The sequence below is a fragment of the Hemicordylus capensis genome, chromosome 1, assembly GCF_027244095.1.
Source record: "Hemicordylus capensis ecotype Gifberg chromosome 1, rHemCap1.1.pri, whole genome shotgun sequence".
In the NCBI taxonomy this organism is placed as follows: Eukaryota; Metazoa; Chordata; class Lepidosauria; order Squamata; family Cordylidae; genus Hemicordylus; species Hemicordylus capensis.
Window position 1 is genome coordinate 200,834,854 of NC_069657.1, and position 12,512 is coordinate 200,847,365.

Consider the following 12,512-nt stretch of genomic DNA (forward strand, 5'->3'; position numbering starts at 1 on the left):
GTTTCTGGCCTACTTTTGCCTGTCTTGGGCCCATTTCGGCCCATCTCAGACCTCTGTGCATGCGTGGAGGCTTCTTTTTTTAATCTCTGCACACGCTCACAGGCCATTTGTGTTACCACACAAATTGCATGGTAATGCAAATGGCCTGTGCTCATGCACAGAGGTTAAAAAGTAGCTTCCAACCATGTGCAGAGGCTCAAGATGGGTCAAAACAGGCCCAAGCCAGGCAAAAGCAGACGATGGACACTCGGGGGGGGGGGACGACAAGGGTAGGGGGAGATGCCGCAGTCCCCCCTGTGGCCATCAGCACCAAGTATGAGTTCTTCAATTTACAACCAGCTATACCTAGGGAAGCCCCCCCCCACACACACACACCCTCAAACTGAGCCTGAGTCAGCTTGAATTTGTGCCAAGCTGGGCCCCACTCCAGATGGGGGCAAAACCGGTTTGGTCCAAATCTGGTATGGATTCGAACTGAACCCCCCAAAAAACAGTTTTGTGCACAGCCCTATGGAGATCCTGGGGAAGAACCATGTTGAACTGCTGCTTTGGGCAGATGAGGGCATCACACACCAGTTTTGGAACCTGAAGGTAAATGAATAGTTTCATTGCCCTAGTTCCCATCTTTCTGGGATTCCACAGTCACCACGAACTCACCAAAGGAGGTTGTAGGGCTCCCAAGCATGACTACCCATCAGTGATTCAGTTGAATCTTAAACATTTCTACTTACATAACAATAAACTTGCTCATTCAGACGTTTCAACATTCAAAACCCCTTCGTATATGGAGAAGCTTTTGTAGGTGAAGCATCCTCTAGTTTGGAGACCATCTTCGCTGCCGCCACCCAAACAAGAACAATTTTATGCAAGTGTAGGAATCAGCAACTGAAGGCTCCACAGCCAAATCCAGCCTGGCAAGGAGCACCTGCAGTCCCCTCCCAAGACAAGTCAGAGGCAAGAACAGTGTATGGAGAAAATACTGGCTGTCCTTCCTGGCAGTTCCATGGGGAAAGTGGGGGCGTGGCATATCTCAGTGCTAGAGCATCTTTCTCAGGTTCAATCCTTGATATCTCCAAGTAAGGCTAGGAAAGACTCCTGCCTGAAAACTTGGAGAGTTGCTACCAGTCAGTGTAGACAATACTGAGCGAAATGGCTTGACTTGGTCTAACAGCTCCCCATGTTCCTGTGCTCCACTTCCTTGCCAAAGTGGTCCTTCCATGAAACTTCCCATGACATGGCCAACGAAGGTGCCGTATCACTGTCTCCAATGGCCTATACCACAACCACACTTGAGGACCTATCATCCATTTTAGCAGGAGACAATGAGGCTTTTCTCACAATCAAAATCTCTGGTGGCTAGCGAGGGCTGGGGGCAAGCCTCCCTTCCTGCCTCCCCCACATGATCAGACACTGGTTAGAGTTCTGCTGCAGTGTGTGCCCCCACAACATGTGCCCACTCTGTGATCCTCTGGGAGCTGGGATGCTGGGAACTGTAGAACCTAGCCCCAGTTGCACACACAATTGGGACTGCCAAGGTGAGCTGGGGATTTGCTCCTTTAACCTCAGTTTTAAGCTGGGTTTCCCAACAGGGTAGTCCTGCTCTGGAGCATTGGGGTGGGAGTGGGTTCTGAGGCTCCACACGAGCCTTGCAGCCCGGGCTTTCCTGCTTCTGCCCCACTGCAGCTGGTCATGAGATAGAGCCCAAAAGAAATGGGGGAACTATTAAATGACTTAGTCAATGGGGAAACTACCAGTGATTTACAAGGCATCCACCGGAGGCATTTTGCATGCTTGCTTTAATGTCATAGGTATGTCTGATCATAACCCAGCTCTTCTTATTTCTGCTGAGGTACAAAATAGTGAAATGAACTCTGCTTACGACAATGAATAACTGGAAGTGTTTTTTTCTCCCCTTTCATTCAAGCATGCTTTATATCAAAGCAAACAGCTACATCCAGGTGCATCTAGCTACATTTGTTATTGCCAGTGAAAGCAAACCTTACGCAGAATTCACACAAAGGCGGGGGGGGGGGTTCCCTCTCACTTCTCCCTCTTAACGATACATCAATTTTGAATTTATTTACATGAAATATGCAGCTGTGAAACATCCTGCATATTGTGACTATTGCCAATCAAGTGCTGTTATAACAGGGTTCTTTAAACAGCACTTAAACAGGGTTCTTTAAACAGAGGAAGGGCTTCTACGCTTACATACTGTATAACATAGTTGCTTGTGCTGGTTACCAAAAGGAGACAGGATTCTGAGCAGTTCTGAAATTCAGGCTCCATCCCAGATCCAATCATGCAAGATGTAATAACAATAATAGGACATCACTAATTCTGTCCCTGGAAGGAACCACTGAACATATTTAATAGGTATGTTGTTTGTCTAGAACTAAGCAAAGATGCATCTTTCAAAGTGGTGATTCTCTTATATTTAGCAGGGGGAGAGCAACTGGCCCTATCCAGCCCCAGCACAGCATCCTTCCAGTGGCTGTTGTTGGTATCTGCCTTATGTTTCTTTTTAGACTGCGAGCCCTTTGTGGACAGGGGACCGTCTTCTTGATGTAGTATTCATTTTTCTGTGTAAACTGCTTTGAGAACTTTGGTTGATGAGCGATATATAAATATAGAAGAAGAAGAAGAAGAAGAAGAAGAAGAAGAAGAAGAAGAAGAAGAAGAAGAAGAAGAAGAAGAAGAAGAAGGGCTGAGCCAAACTGGGTGTTTTTTCACATAAATAGTTCGGGCACCCTAAATGGCCTGGGACTTGGAATACTTGGACTGTTTTCTCCTGTATGAACTTACCCATATACCTACTCATCCATGGAGGCCCAGTTGCATAAGCCTTCTCCACTGAAGGTACAGATGATGGTTCTGTAGGACAGGACCCACTCAGTGATAGCTTCACGATTTTGTAAGCCACCCCGGGACTTTTTGTGAAGGCAGAGGATATAAATATTTCAAATAAATAAGCAACCTCAGGAGTCATTCGTACTGAGCATGGTAGGGCTTACCTCTGCATAGGATTAGGCTGCATGAGAAGAGTGTAACATTTTTATCCTACAGTATAACTATAGAAAAATGTTCCAGTACTGTAGGTAATCCTGAATATGAGAAATGCATGTTATCCCTAATAGCTTAGGCACACTTTAATGCTGAGGTACACTGTTAATGGGTGGTGTTGTGTTAGATTTAATTGCCATCCATTGCTATATTATACCACAGTTTGGCTTTCCACCTCCTCTTTGTAAATTACACTTAGCTACTGATTGGTGTTATGCTTGTGACGGCCTGGAGGTAAATGCTCTTCTCAGAGCAGGATTTTGGTGGTGTGGGATCCAGCATGGCATTGCGGTTAGAGTGTTGGACTAGGGCCGGGGAGAACAGAGTTCTCAAATCCCCATTCATCAACAAAACTCACTGGGTGACACTGGGCCAGTCACTTCTCTCTCAGCCTAAACTACTCCACAGGGTTGCTGTGAGGATAAAGGAGCCATGCACACCGCTCTGGGCTCTTTGGAGGAAGAGCAGGCTATACTTGCTATAAACAGCCCAATGGGATCCACTGTATTGCCACTTGGCCAACATGAAATGCTCCAGCCCACTGTGGCTCATCCCCAGACTAGTATTATCCTAGATTATTGGGTGGCGGTGGCTGGGTGAGACTTCTCCTGCGTGTGTGCCTGTCTGGCTCTCGCCCCGCTGCCGCTGCTGCAGAAACCATCCTGGCTCACCGAGGAGGAGGAGCGGCAGCGGCAGCAACCAGCTCAACAAGGGGCCCAGCTACAGCTTGTCCGCAGAAGTCCGCAACCGGCTGGCCCATAAATATGATCCTCAGATGGAAGCCGAGTTGCAGGTATGGATCGAGAATATCACCAGAAGGGAGATTGGTCCAGACTTCCAGAAGGGCCTGAAGGATCGCATCATCCTCTGCGAGCTTATAAACAGACTCCAGCTGGGATCCATAAAGAAGATCAACCATTCTGCTCTTATCTGGCATCAGGCAAAGATGAAGGGGATCGACAGCAGTGCGGGCATCGGGGTGATGTATTCTGAGAAGCAGGAGCGGTGCTTTGATGATGCAAAAATGAAGGCCGGCCAGTGTGTCATTGGTCCACAAATGGGCACCAATAAATGTGCAAGTCTGTCTGGAATGACCGCCTGTGGCACCCAAAGACACCTGTATGACCCAAGAACCAGCTCTTACCTCTGATGGACCACTCCACCATCAGCTTACAGGTGGGCACCAACACGTGTGCCAGCCAGGTGGGTATGATGGCTCCCACCACCCGGCGGCACATCTACGACTCCAAATTGGGCACCAAGAAGCGTGACAACAGCTCCATGTCCCTCCATGTCCCTGGAGATGGACTCCAACCAAGGTGCCAACCAGAGCGGGCAGGTCTTTGGCCTAGGCCACCGGGTATCTACGACCCCAAGTATTGACAATTGGGCAATCCCAGCGAGGTGGCTAATGTGGCTCACAAGTAGGACAGGAACTCGCAAGAGTACTGCTATTACAAGGAAGAGGTGGAACGGTGGGCTCAGAGGATGAGGGTCCCCCACACTTCACTCCCCCCACTTCTGTACAGTTCCTCCTCCCTCTGTTGCCAGCAATCCTGCAGTATCCATATATTTTGTAATGTCGCTTTTGGAAGAAAAGAAATCTCTGCACATACGCACACATACTATTTTTTAAATTTAATTTATTTATTTATTCATCTATCATCATTTTATACTGCCTGATATGTATATCTCTGTCTAGGCTGTGTGTGTGTGTAATTTCTCTGAGCAGAGGTGAAAATAAAGGTCTTGATTGGGTTTTTTTAAAATTAAAAATAGATTGAGGGGAGAGATTGACATGGGGAGAAGCTATAGGGTAAAGTTCTCCCATCTGGCTCAGGTCTTCTCATGATACTACAAGATAATGGGAAGAAGACATGCTATGGCAGCAGCTCTCCATACCAAGGGAGGGAAAGATCATTGTCCTACCAACATGAACACACAATGCACACATGAAGCTCTGCATGAGTAGATTACGCCCCATTCAGTGCAATGGAAGAGGAAACTTCTTCTGGACATGCAGCCAGGGGCGCACCTAGGTATTTTTGGTGCCTGGACTTGAGGCTGAAGGGCTTCAGAGGCCCCACCACTATGAGCCCCCCCCTGCTGTGAGGCCCTCCCCTTACTGTTTCTAATACCTCTAATCATTGGCGCCACTGCTGCCTGGCCCCCGTCACTATTTCCCCTTCACCACCACTCGCTGCTGTTTTCCCCTCTTCACCATCGGGTGGGGGGGCTGAGTGAAGTGGAGCGGAGCAGGCCACACACACCCCAGCAGTGGCGGGTGCAGATGGGCCTTCTCAGCTTGCAGACCAGCCCCCTCCATCTGTGTGCATGCGCAATAGGAGTTATGGAGTGTCACATAACGGAATGTGACACTCCATAACTCCTACTGTGCAGGCCCGCAGGCAAAGAAGGCCAGTCTGCAGGCCAAGGAAGCCCACCTGTGCCCGCCACGGCTGGGATGTGTGTGAGTGGAATGGAGCAGGCGAGCAGCAGCGAAGGGGAAATAGTGGTGGGAGGTGAGCAGCAGTGGTGGGGGTCAGACAGCAGCAATGGGGCATTGGGGCTCTGGGGAGGCCCCCAGAGCATTTGGAGGCCCCCCAGGAGGCAGGAGGCCACAGACCCCTGCCCCGTGGTCCTTGCCTAAATGCACTGCCCTCACTCTGAACTGCCTGTCTTTGCCCTCAGTGATGGCAATACACAGCCACCTCTGATGTGCCATCATCCATGTGACTGTTCCAGGAAGCACTGCCCTTACTCTGAATTGGCTTTATTTCGTCTCAGTGCTGGCAGTATGCAGCCAATTCTGATTTTCCCCCGTCTAGCATCTTGACACCATCCAGTTCATAATATGATCCCCATTTGGCTGGGATCACCCGTGTGGCTAATAAAGGAAGAAGATGCAGTATTCAGAAGGGGAAGACATGGAATCAAAACAGCAGCAGTTAGTAGAAACAAAGGGAATGAACAGGACTGAAAAAAAGACAACCATTCACACAGCTTAGGGAATTAGGGGGGAAATATGTCAGTTCCACTGTTTCCTCTAAGGTGCATGGCTGTGTGTGCACACATACCCGCCAACCCCCCATGCAGCGATCCTTAAAAGCTTCTCACCGCGGGTATGTGTGCACTGAGGGCACAGTGGAGCTGACATATTTCCCTCCCAAATTCCCTAAGCTGTGTGAATATTTGTCTTTTTTTAGTCTTGTTCATTCCCTTTGTTTCTGCTCCACCTATGATTCTTCCCAACCGCCGCTCGGGCTATTGTGTGGGGAATCGTTTGTCTCCCTTCGAAACTCAAGACCGGTCCCGTTTGTTGCTGCCGCCACGTGGGCTCTTGCCAGGACAAGATAGATCTTGCCCTGGCAAGAACAGCCCATGTCCCCGCTTCTCCCTGCCCACCACTCGGGCTCTTGTGCGGGGAATTGGCTCTGACATTGACTTTAGAGACAGACAGTCGAGCGGTGGGCAGGGAGAGGCGGAGGTGTGCTTGGAAGCATTGCACCTGCTGCATGGAATGAGTCCCATAAAGGTAAAGTGTGCCATCAACTCAGTGTTGAGTCCTGGCAACCACAGAGCCCTGTGGCTGCCTTTGGTAGAATACAGGAGGGTTTACCATTGCCATCTCCCACACAGTATGAGATGATGCCTTTCAGCATCTTCCTATATTGCAGCTGCCTGATATAGGTGTTTCCCATAACCTGGGAAACATACCAGCAGGAATTTGAACTGGCAACCTCTGGCTTGCTAGTCAAGTCATTTCCTCACTGCACCATTAGGTGGCAATGAGTTCCATAGGGAAGTGATTTTCAGTAAGTTCCACATGGGCACTGTGTAATTCATCAATTTAATGCTACCCTATTCTCTGGAACCACCATGTCAACAACTATCAATATTAAAGAATCTCTTCTGACAAACTGGGAGACATCCATTACGAGTAAGGATATTTATCTTAATTTGTCTTTTTGAGTCTGAAGGCTTGAAGGGAGTTTTATTTAACTTGTCCCAATTTATTATTATTTTTAAAAACATAAAGGCTGAGTTAAGGATGTAGGAAAGCCTCTGACTTTGACATTTAATTCTTTTCATTTAGGCCAAGTTGTTAACAGGATTATAACAAACATTATTATTTCTTCTCAGAACATTTTAAAGAAACCAACTCTAATGAAATGTGTTCTTCCAAGCTAGAGTTTCCAACACAAGTATCAGATCTTTTTTCTATAACCTCTGATAAAGTGTTGATTAATAAGCTGTAGGAGAAGAAGAGAGGTGGGGGGGCCTGGGGGGGTGATAATTTTTTGCATTAGTTCTTTCTGTGTGTGTGTGTCTGTGTGTGTGTAAGAGAGAAAGAGTTATGTGTGTACACTGACATGATACTGCTGCCCAGAACAAAACTCTTTCTGCTCACTGATGATAAAAATTAGAGGGAACACGGGTCAGCTCTTCCCAAAACACCACTTTTGATCTAAGAATCAAATAAGAGAATTTTACACTGCCCTGCATATGAACTCTGCCACCTGAATCCAGTGATCATTTGCAGATACAGGGACTACAGTCTTCATGGGGTGTTCTCTCAGCCATAAGGGATTCTTCATTTATTTTAAAAGGGGGCATCTCCATGCACCCAATGAGATGCACACACAGCATCGCCTCTCCGCTGAACTAGGTGGGGGTAGCCTATGAACACACCGGGATGCCAAGCATGTGTCATAGGCTCAGCCAGGGCTTTGGATGGAGGCATATATATGTATGTGTACACTGGAAGACTGCTTTATTTCAGATCCAAATAAATAGTAGGCAGCAAGAGAGCTCCCACTTCTTTGCGGAATGGATGCTATAGAACTCCATACAACCATCACAGGATTGCAATGAAATAAGCTTAGCTCCACCAGATGGTACCCTGTGCAGAGCCTGAAATAAAAAGGAGAATTAGGGTGCCCTAAGGTGTGCACCAGGAAAGCAATTACATGAAATAAATGGGCCTCAGGCCTAGATGATGCTCAAGTATGCTACACAGGAGACAGATAGTACATCTGGTGAACAGATTTTATCACACACTGGAAAGCTATAAAGCACAGTGTTGCTTTTCAGACCATGGTTACTCGATTTTTTTTTACCTGTGTCCGTATTCCGTGCTATTTCTTTTTTAATGGTGACGTAAGCTCATTGATGAGTTTTTCAAAACCTCCTAAACATTATTTTCCCAGTGCCTCCCATTTCCTGGAAAGGGTTGATAGAACAAAACACGTCTTCATGGACAACATGCATACTACTCCCGCTGCAGCACATTGTGTTCTTATTTAATATATCATTCTGCTGATGTGATTTTAGTAATGGGATTACACTTGTCAGAGCTCCCTGTTTTTGAGGAGCTAGGAGGTTTTTCATGGTTAACTCTTTGCTCTCTGCTTCACTGCAAGGCTTTATTGTTTGTAACCCAAAACCAATCCAGGATTTTTTTTAAAAATGAAAAAATGAAAACAAACACAGGATGAACAAAAAATGAAAATAAACACACACACACACACACACACACACACAGACAGTCACAGCTTTTCTAAACGGAGCTTTAGATTTAAAATCTCTTTCTTAAAATAAACACACACACATATATTGGGGAGTATACATACAATAGTAACAAGAATCTTTTTAAAAACCTATAACACCAAAAGTGCAATCATCATCCCACTGAAGTAAAGCCTCCAGCTGATATTCATGGCTTTTGGATTGCACTCAGATTGTGTTCCAGCTGCTAATAACACAAACGTATTGCAAAACACAGGGTGTAGATAAAGCCTTAAACAGCATGGGACTGAGTACTTGAAGGACCCACCTTAAGCAAGTGTAAAAATGCATATTTGGGTAATAAAACCCCAACACCAAATATATATTGATGGGGTCTGAGCCCAGGAGAGAAATCTTGGAGTCATGGTGGACAGCTCATTGACTCAGTGTGTGGCAGCTATGAAAAAGTCCAATTACATGCTAGGTATCATTAGGAAGGGGATTGAAAATAAAAGTGCAATTACAGTGCCCATATACAAATCTATGGTGTGGCCACATAGTGGACAAAGAGAAATTTTTCTTCTTCTCTCACAACACTAGAACCAGGGGTGATTCCATGAAACTGATGGCCAGAAAATTTAGGACCAACAAAAGGAAGTACTTTTTCATACAGCACCTTTCTATGTGGTTCAGAAACTTCAGCTGGTCCAAAATTATTTATTACATTTATATTCCGCTCTTCCTCCAAGGAAGCCAGAGCAGTGTACTACATACTTGAGTTTCTCTTTCACAACAGCCCTGTGAAGCAGGTTAGGCTAAGAGAGAGGTGACTGGCCCAGAGTCACCTAGCTAGTTTCATGGCTGAATGGAGATTTGAACTCGGGTCTCCCCAGTCCTCGTCCAGCACTCTAACCACTACACCACACTGGCTCTCAGTGGCTAGATTGGTCTCCAGGGTTTCTCAGAGAGATCTTATTATGCCTGTTTTAAAGCAATTGCATTATCTACCAATAGGTTTCCAGGCAAAATACAAAGTGCTGGTAATTACCTGTAAAGCCCTAAATCGCTTAGGACCAAGTTACCTGGGAGAGCACCTTCTTCTGCATCATTCCCACCGCACATTAAGGTCATTAAGAGAGATTCGTCTCCAGATGCCGCCTTCACATCTGGCAGCGACTCAGGAGCAGGCCTTCTCTGTAGTCGCTCCTGGGATCTGGAATGTGTTCCCTATAGGCGTTCATGATTCAGCATCTTTATCTGCCTTCAAAAGGGCCCCTAAGACACATCTTTTAAGACTGGCTTTTAGGAATCTGTTAATGTTTTAAATTGTTTTAAATTGTTGTTTTGATGTTTTATTTTGCTTTTATTGTATTTAGTTTTGTGAAACACCTTGTTTTTGTGAACTGCCTCGAGCCTTTGGAGTCAGGTGGTATAGAAATAAAATAAATAATAAATAGAGCCTTTGAAGTCAGGTGGTATATACACCAAACAAACAAACAAACAAATAAAAATTAGAGCCTTCAGAGTCAGGTGGTATATAAATAATCAATCAGTCAATCAATCAATCAGTCTGTGGAATTCTCTGCCATGGAATGTGTTGATGGCCACCAGGTTGGATGGCTTTAGAAGGGTCTTAGACACATTCATAGAAGACAAGTCTATCAATGGCTACTAGTGGAGGCTAGCAGCCACCTCCAGCCTCAGAGGCAAGATGCCTGTAAATATTAGTTGCAGAAGAGCAATAGCAGGAGAAAGGGCATGCTCTTGCCTGTGGACTTCTCAGATGCATCTGGTGGGCCACTCTGGGAAACAGGATGCTGGACTAGATAGGCCTTGGGTCTGATCCAGCAAGGCTGTTCTTTCATTCTTATGTTTTCCTCCTTGATGAGTGCCACATCTAGCAATGATCTGCAGATGTGAATTGACTGTCACAGATCTAACACCACAGATAGCATTCTCATGCCATCTCAGATTCAGTTCTTTGCAGTGAAAGCAGTTCACGCATTCCATTGCCAGTCACAAAGAGGGCAATAATATGATATACATGCATGTATGAGCCAACCATCCCTTTCCCCTTTCCATTGGTCCTCAGAGTATTAGACAAGCTTCTCAGGGAGACATGAAAGTTGCCTGGGAAGCAGGGGTGTAGCTATAATTGAGTGAAAGGCTTCAAAGAACACAGGCCCCCAGCTGCTGGAGGTCCTCAAGCTCCATCCCTCCCTATTTTCTTCATTATCTCCCTCATTATCTCCTTTACTCTGGGGGGCCGCTAGAGAGAGGAATGAACACGGGCCCCCTCTCCCCTAGCTACGCCCCTGCTGGGAAGGCAAACTTCCCTCCAATCATTCCTTCCTTGGAATGACTGGACCAAGAGACAGAGGGCTGACATCCTCATTTCCTCTCAGGAAATGCTCATTGCTGTGGCCAGGGTTCCATGAGCCAATGCTCTTTTTTTACTTCCTGATGTGCCTCAGGCAGACACATCATCACACTCTTCCAGCCTGGCTGCTGGAAGTCCTGGTTTGTGACACAGGCACCCCAATACCTTACAGGAATACCTCTAGCCAGGGCCCTCTAACCTCCTCTCCTGAGTCATAAGCACAGTGACTAGTCTTGGACATGGAAAACTCAGGCTCCAATTAACTTATGAAATTAACTAGTCTACATCGCTATTTACAAACATTGGATACATTTATGTAGGGTGGTTGTGAAGCTAAACTGCTGCTCTGACTTCCTTGAAGGAAGCATGGGATAGAGATGCCACAAAATAAATACGTAATGTGTGATGGAGTCACTTGTGAATACGCTCTGGCCTAATACAAATCCAGGAGCTAGTGCCACAGCAGGTGTCATAACTCTAGGTGCAATCTGCAGAAAACATGAATAAAATGACGGGTGAATAAAAATGATCTCTAAGGGAGTATTTGAATGTTCAGGCAATATTTTTTTAAAAGAATAATGAAGAATACAACTTCCCCAATAGATTCATAATCAGTAATAAATTCAATCATGTGAAATCAGTTTTCAGCTACTGTAAACCAATGCTGCCTCCATAAAGTCAGTAGAGCATATCCATTTCATGCTATTGCTTGCAGATTAGATAAGAAACCCACGCCCCAAACTATAATTTGCTAAGGACTGTCATGTAAATATTGTTTAAAGGAATTATTCCATATAGGAACTGCTGATCCTACAAGCAACTAGAGTTTATTGAAAGGTATTCTATTTAAAGAGTATTTATGAACATAAAATGCACAGATAATTCACTTCTCCTCTAGGATGTTGCTAATGAAAACTGAAAGCTTGGTAAAATCTTGACTGAAATAAATTAGTCCTTAGGAATAAGGTATTTCTGAAATGAAATGACTCCACAACAAGCTAATTTGCTCTTATATGGAACAGTCTCAGACCCTCAAGCAGTATACATCCTGATTATGTTTTGGAGGAATATACCCAAGAATTTGATAGCTTTGAAGAAACATGGTAGATCTGACCGTGTTTATTAGATTCTTCATAATATTCTTGGTTGGTAGGTATGGGAAGAGCACAGGAAAATGAAAATGAAGGACATGGCTGCAATTTAAATGGATAGCAGAAAATCATCTCAAATACACAACTTTTAATTTCCACCGACAGAATATATAAATGATGGTAAATCATTAGAGATGATAGTGTCATGCCCCTAATCCTAAACACATTTGCTTAGAACACCCACTGATTTATAGGGAACATTATTCTAAGACTAGGAGATGAGATTAAGATGGGGACATTTTTGTAACTAACTTGTGTTTCCTTTGTATCATGCCAAATGCAATGCCAGTTACTGTATGTAAATGACCAGAAGACCTTCAAACTACTAAAATAATCTGATGGCTAAATAAATGGGATTGTGACCCATAATGGCAGCTATCTGCAGGATACATGATACTGCCAGGTCAAGT

General features: G+C 45.3%; 1 pseudogene; it reads left to right on the forward strand.

Moving 5' to 3' along the window:
- The first annotated feature begins 510 nt into the window (after positions 1-510).
- On the forward strand, positions 511-4,446 carry LOC128331159 (calponin-2-like; annotated as a pseudogene).
- Positions 4,447-12,512: the final 8,066 nt, after the last annotated feature.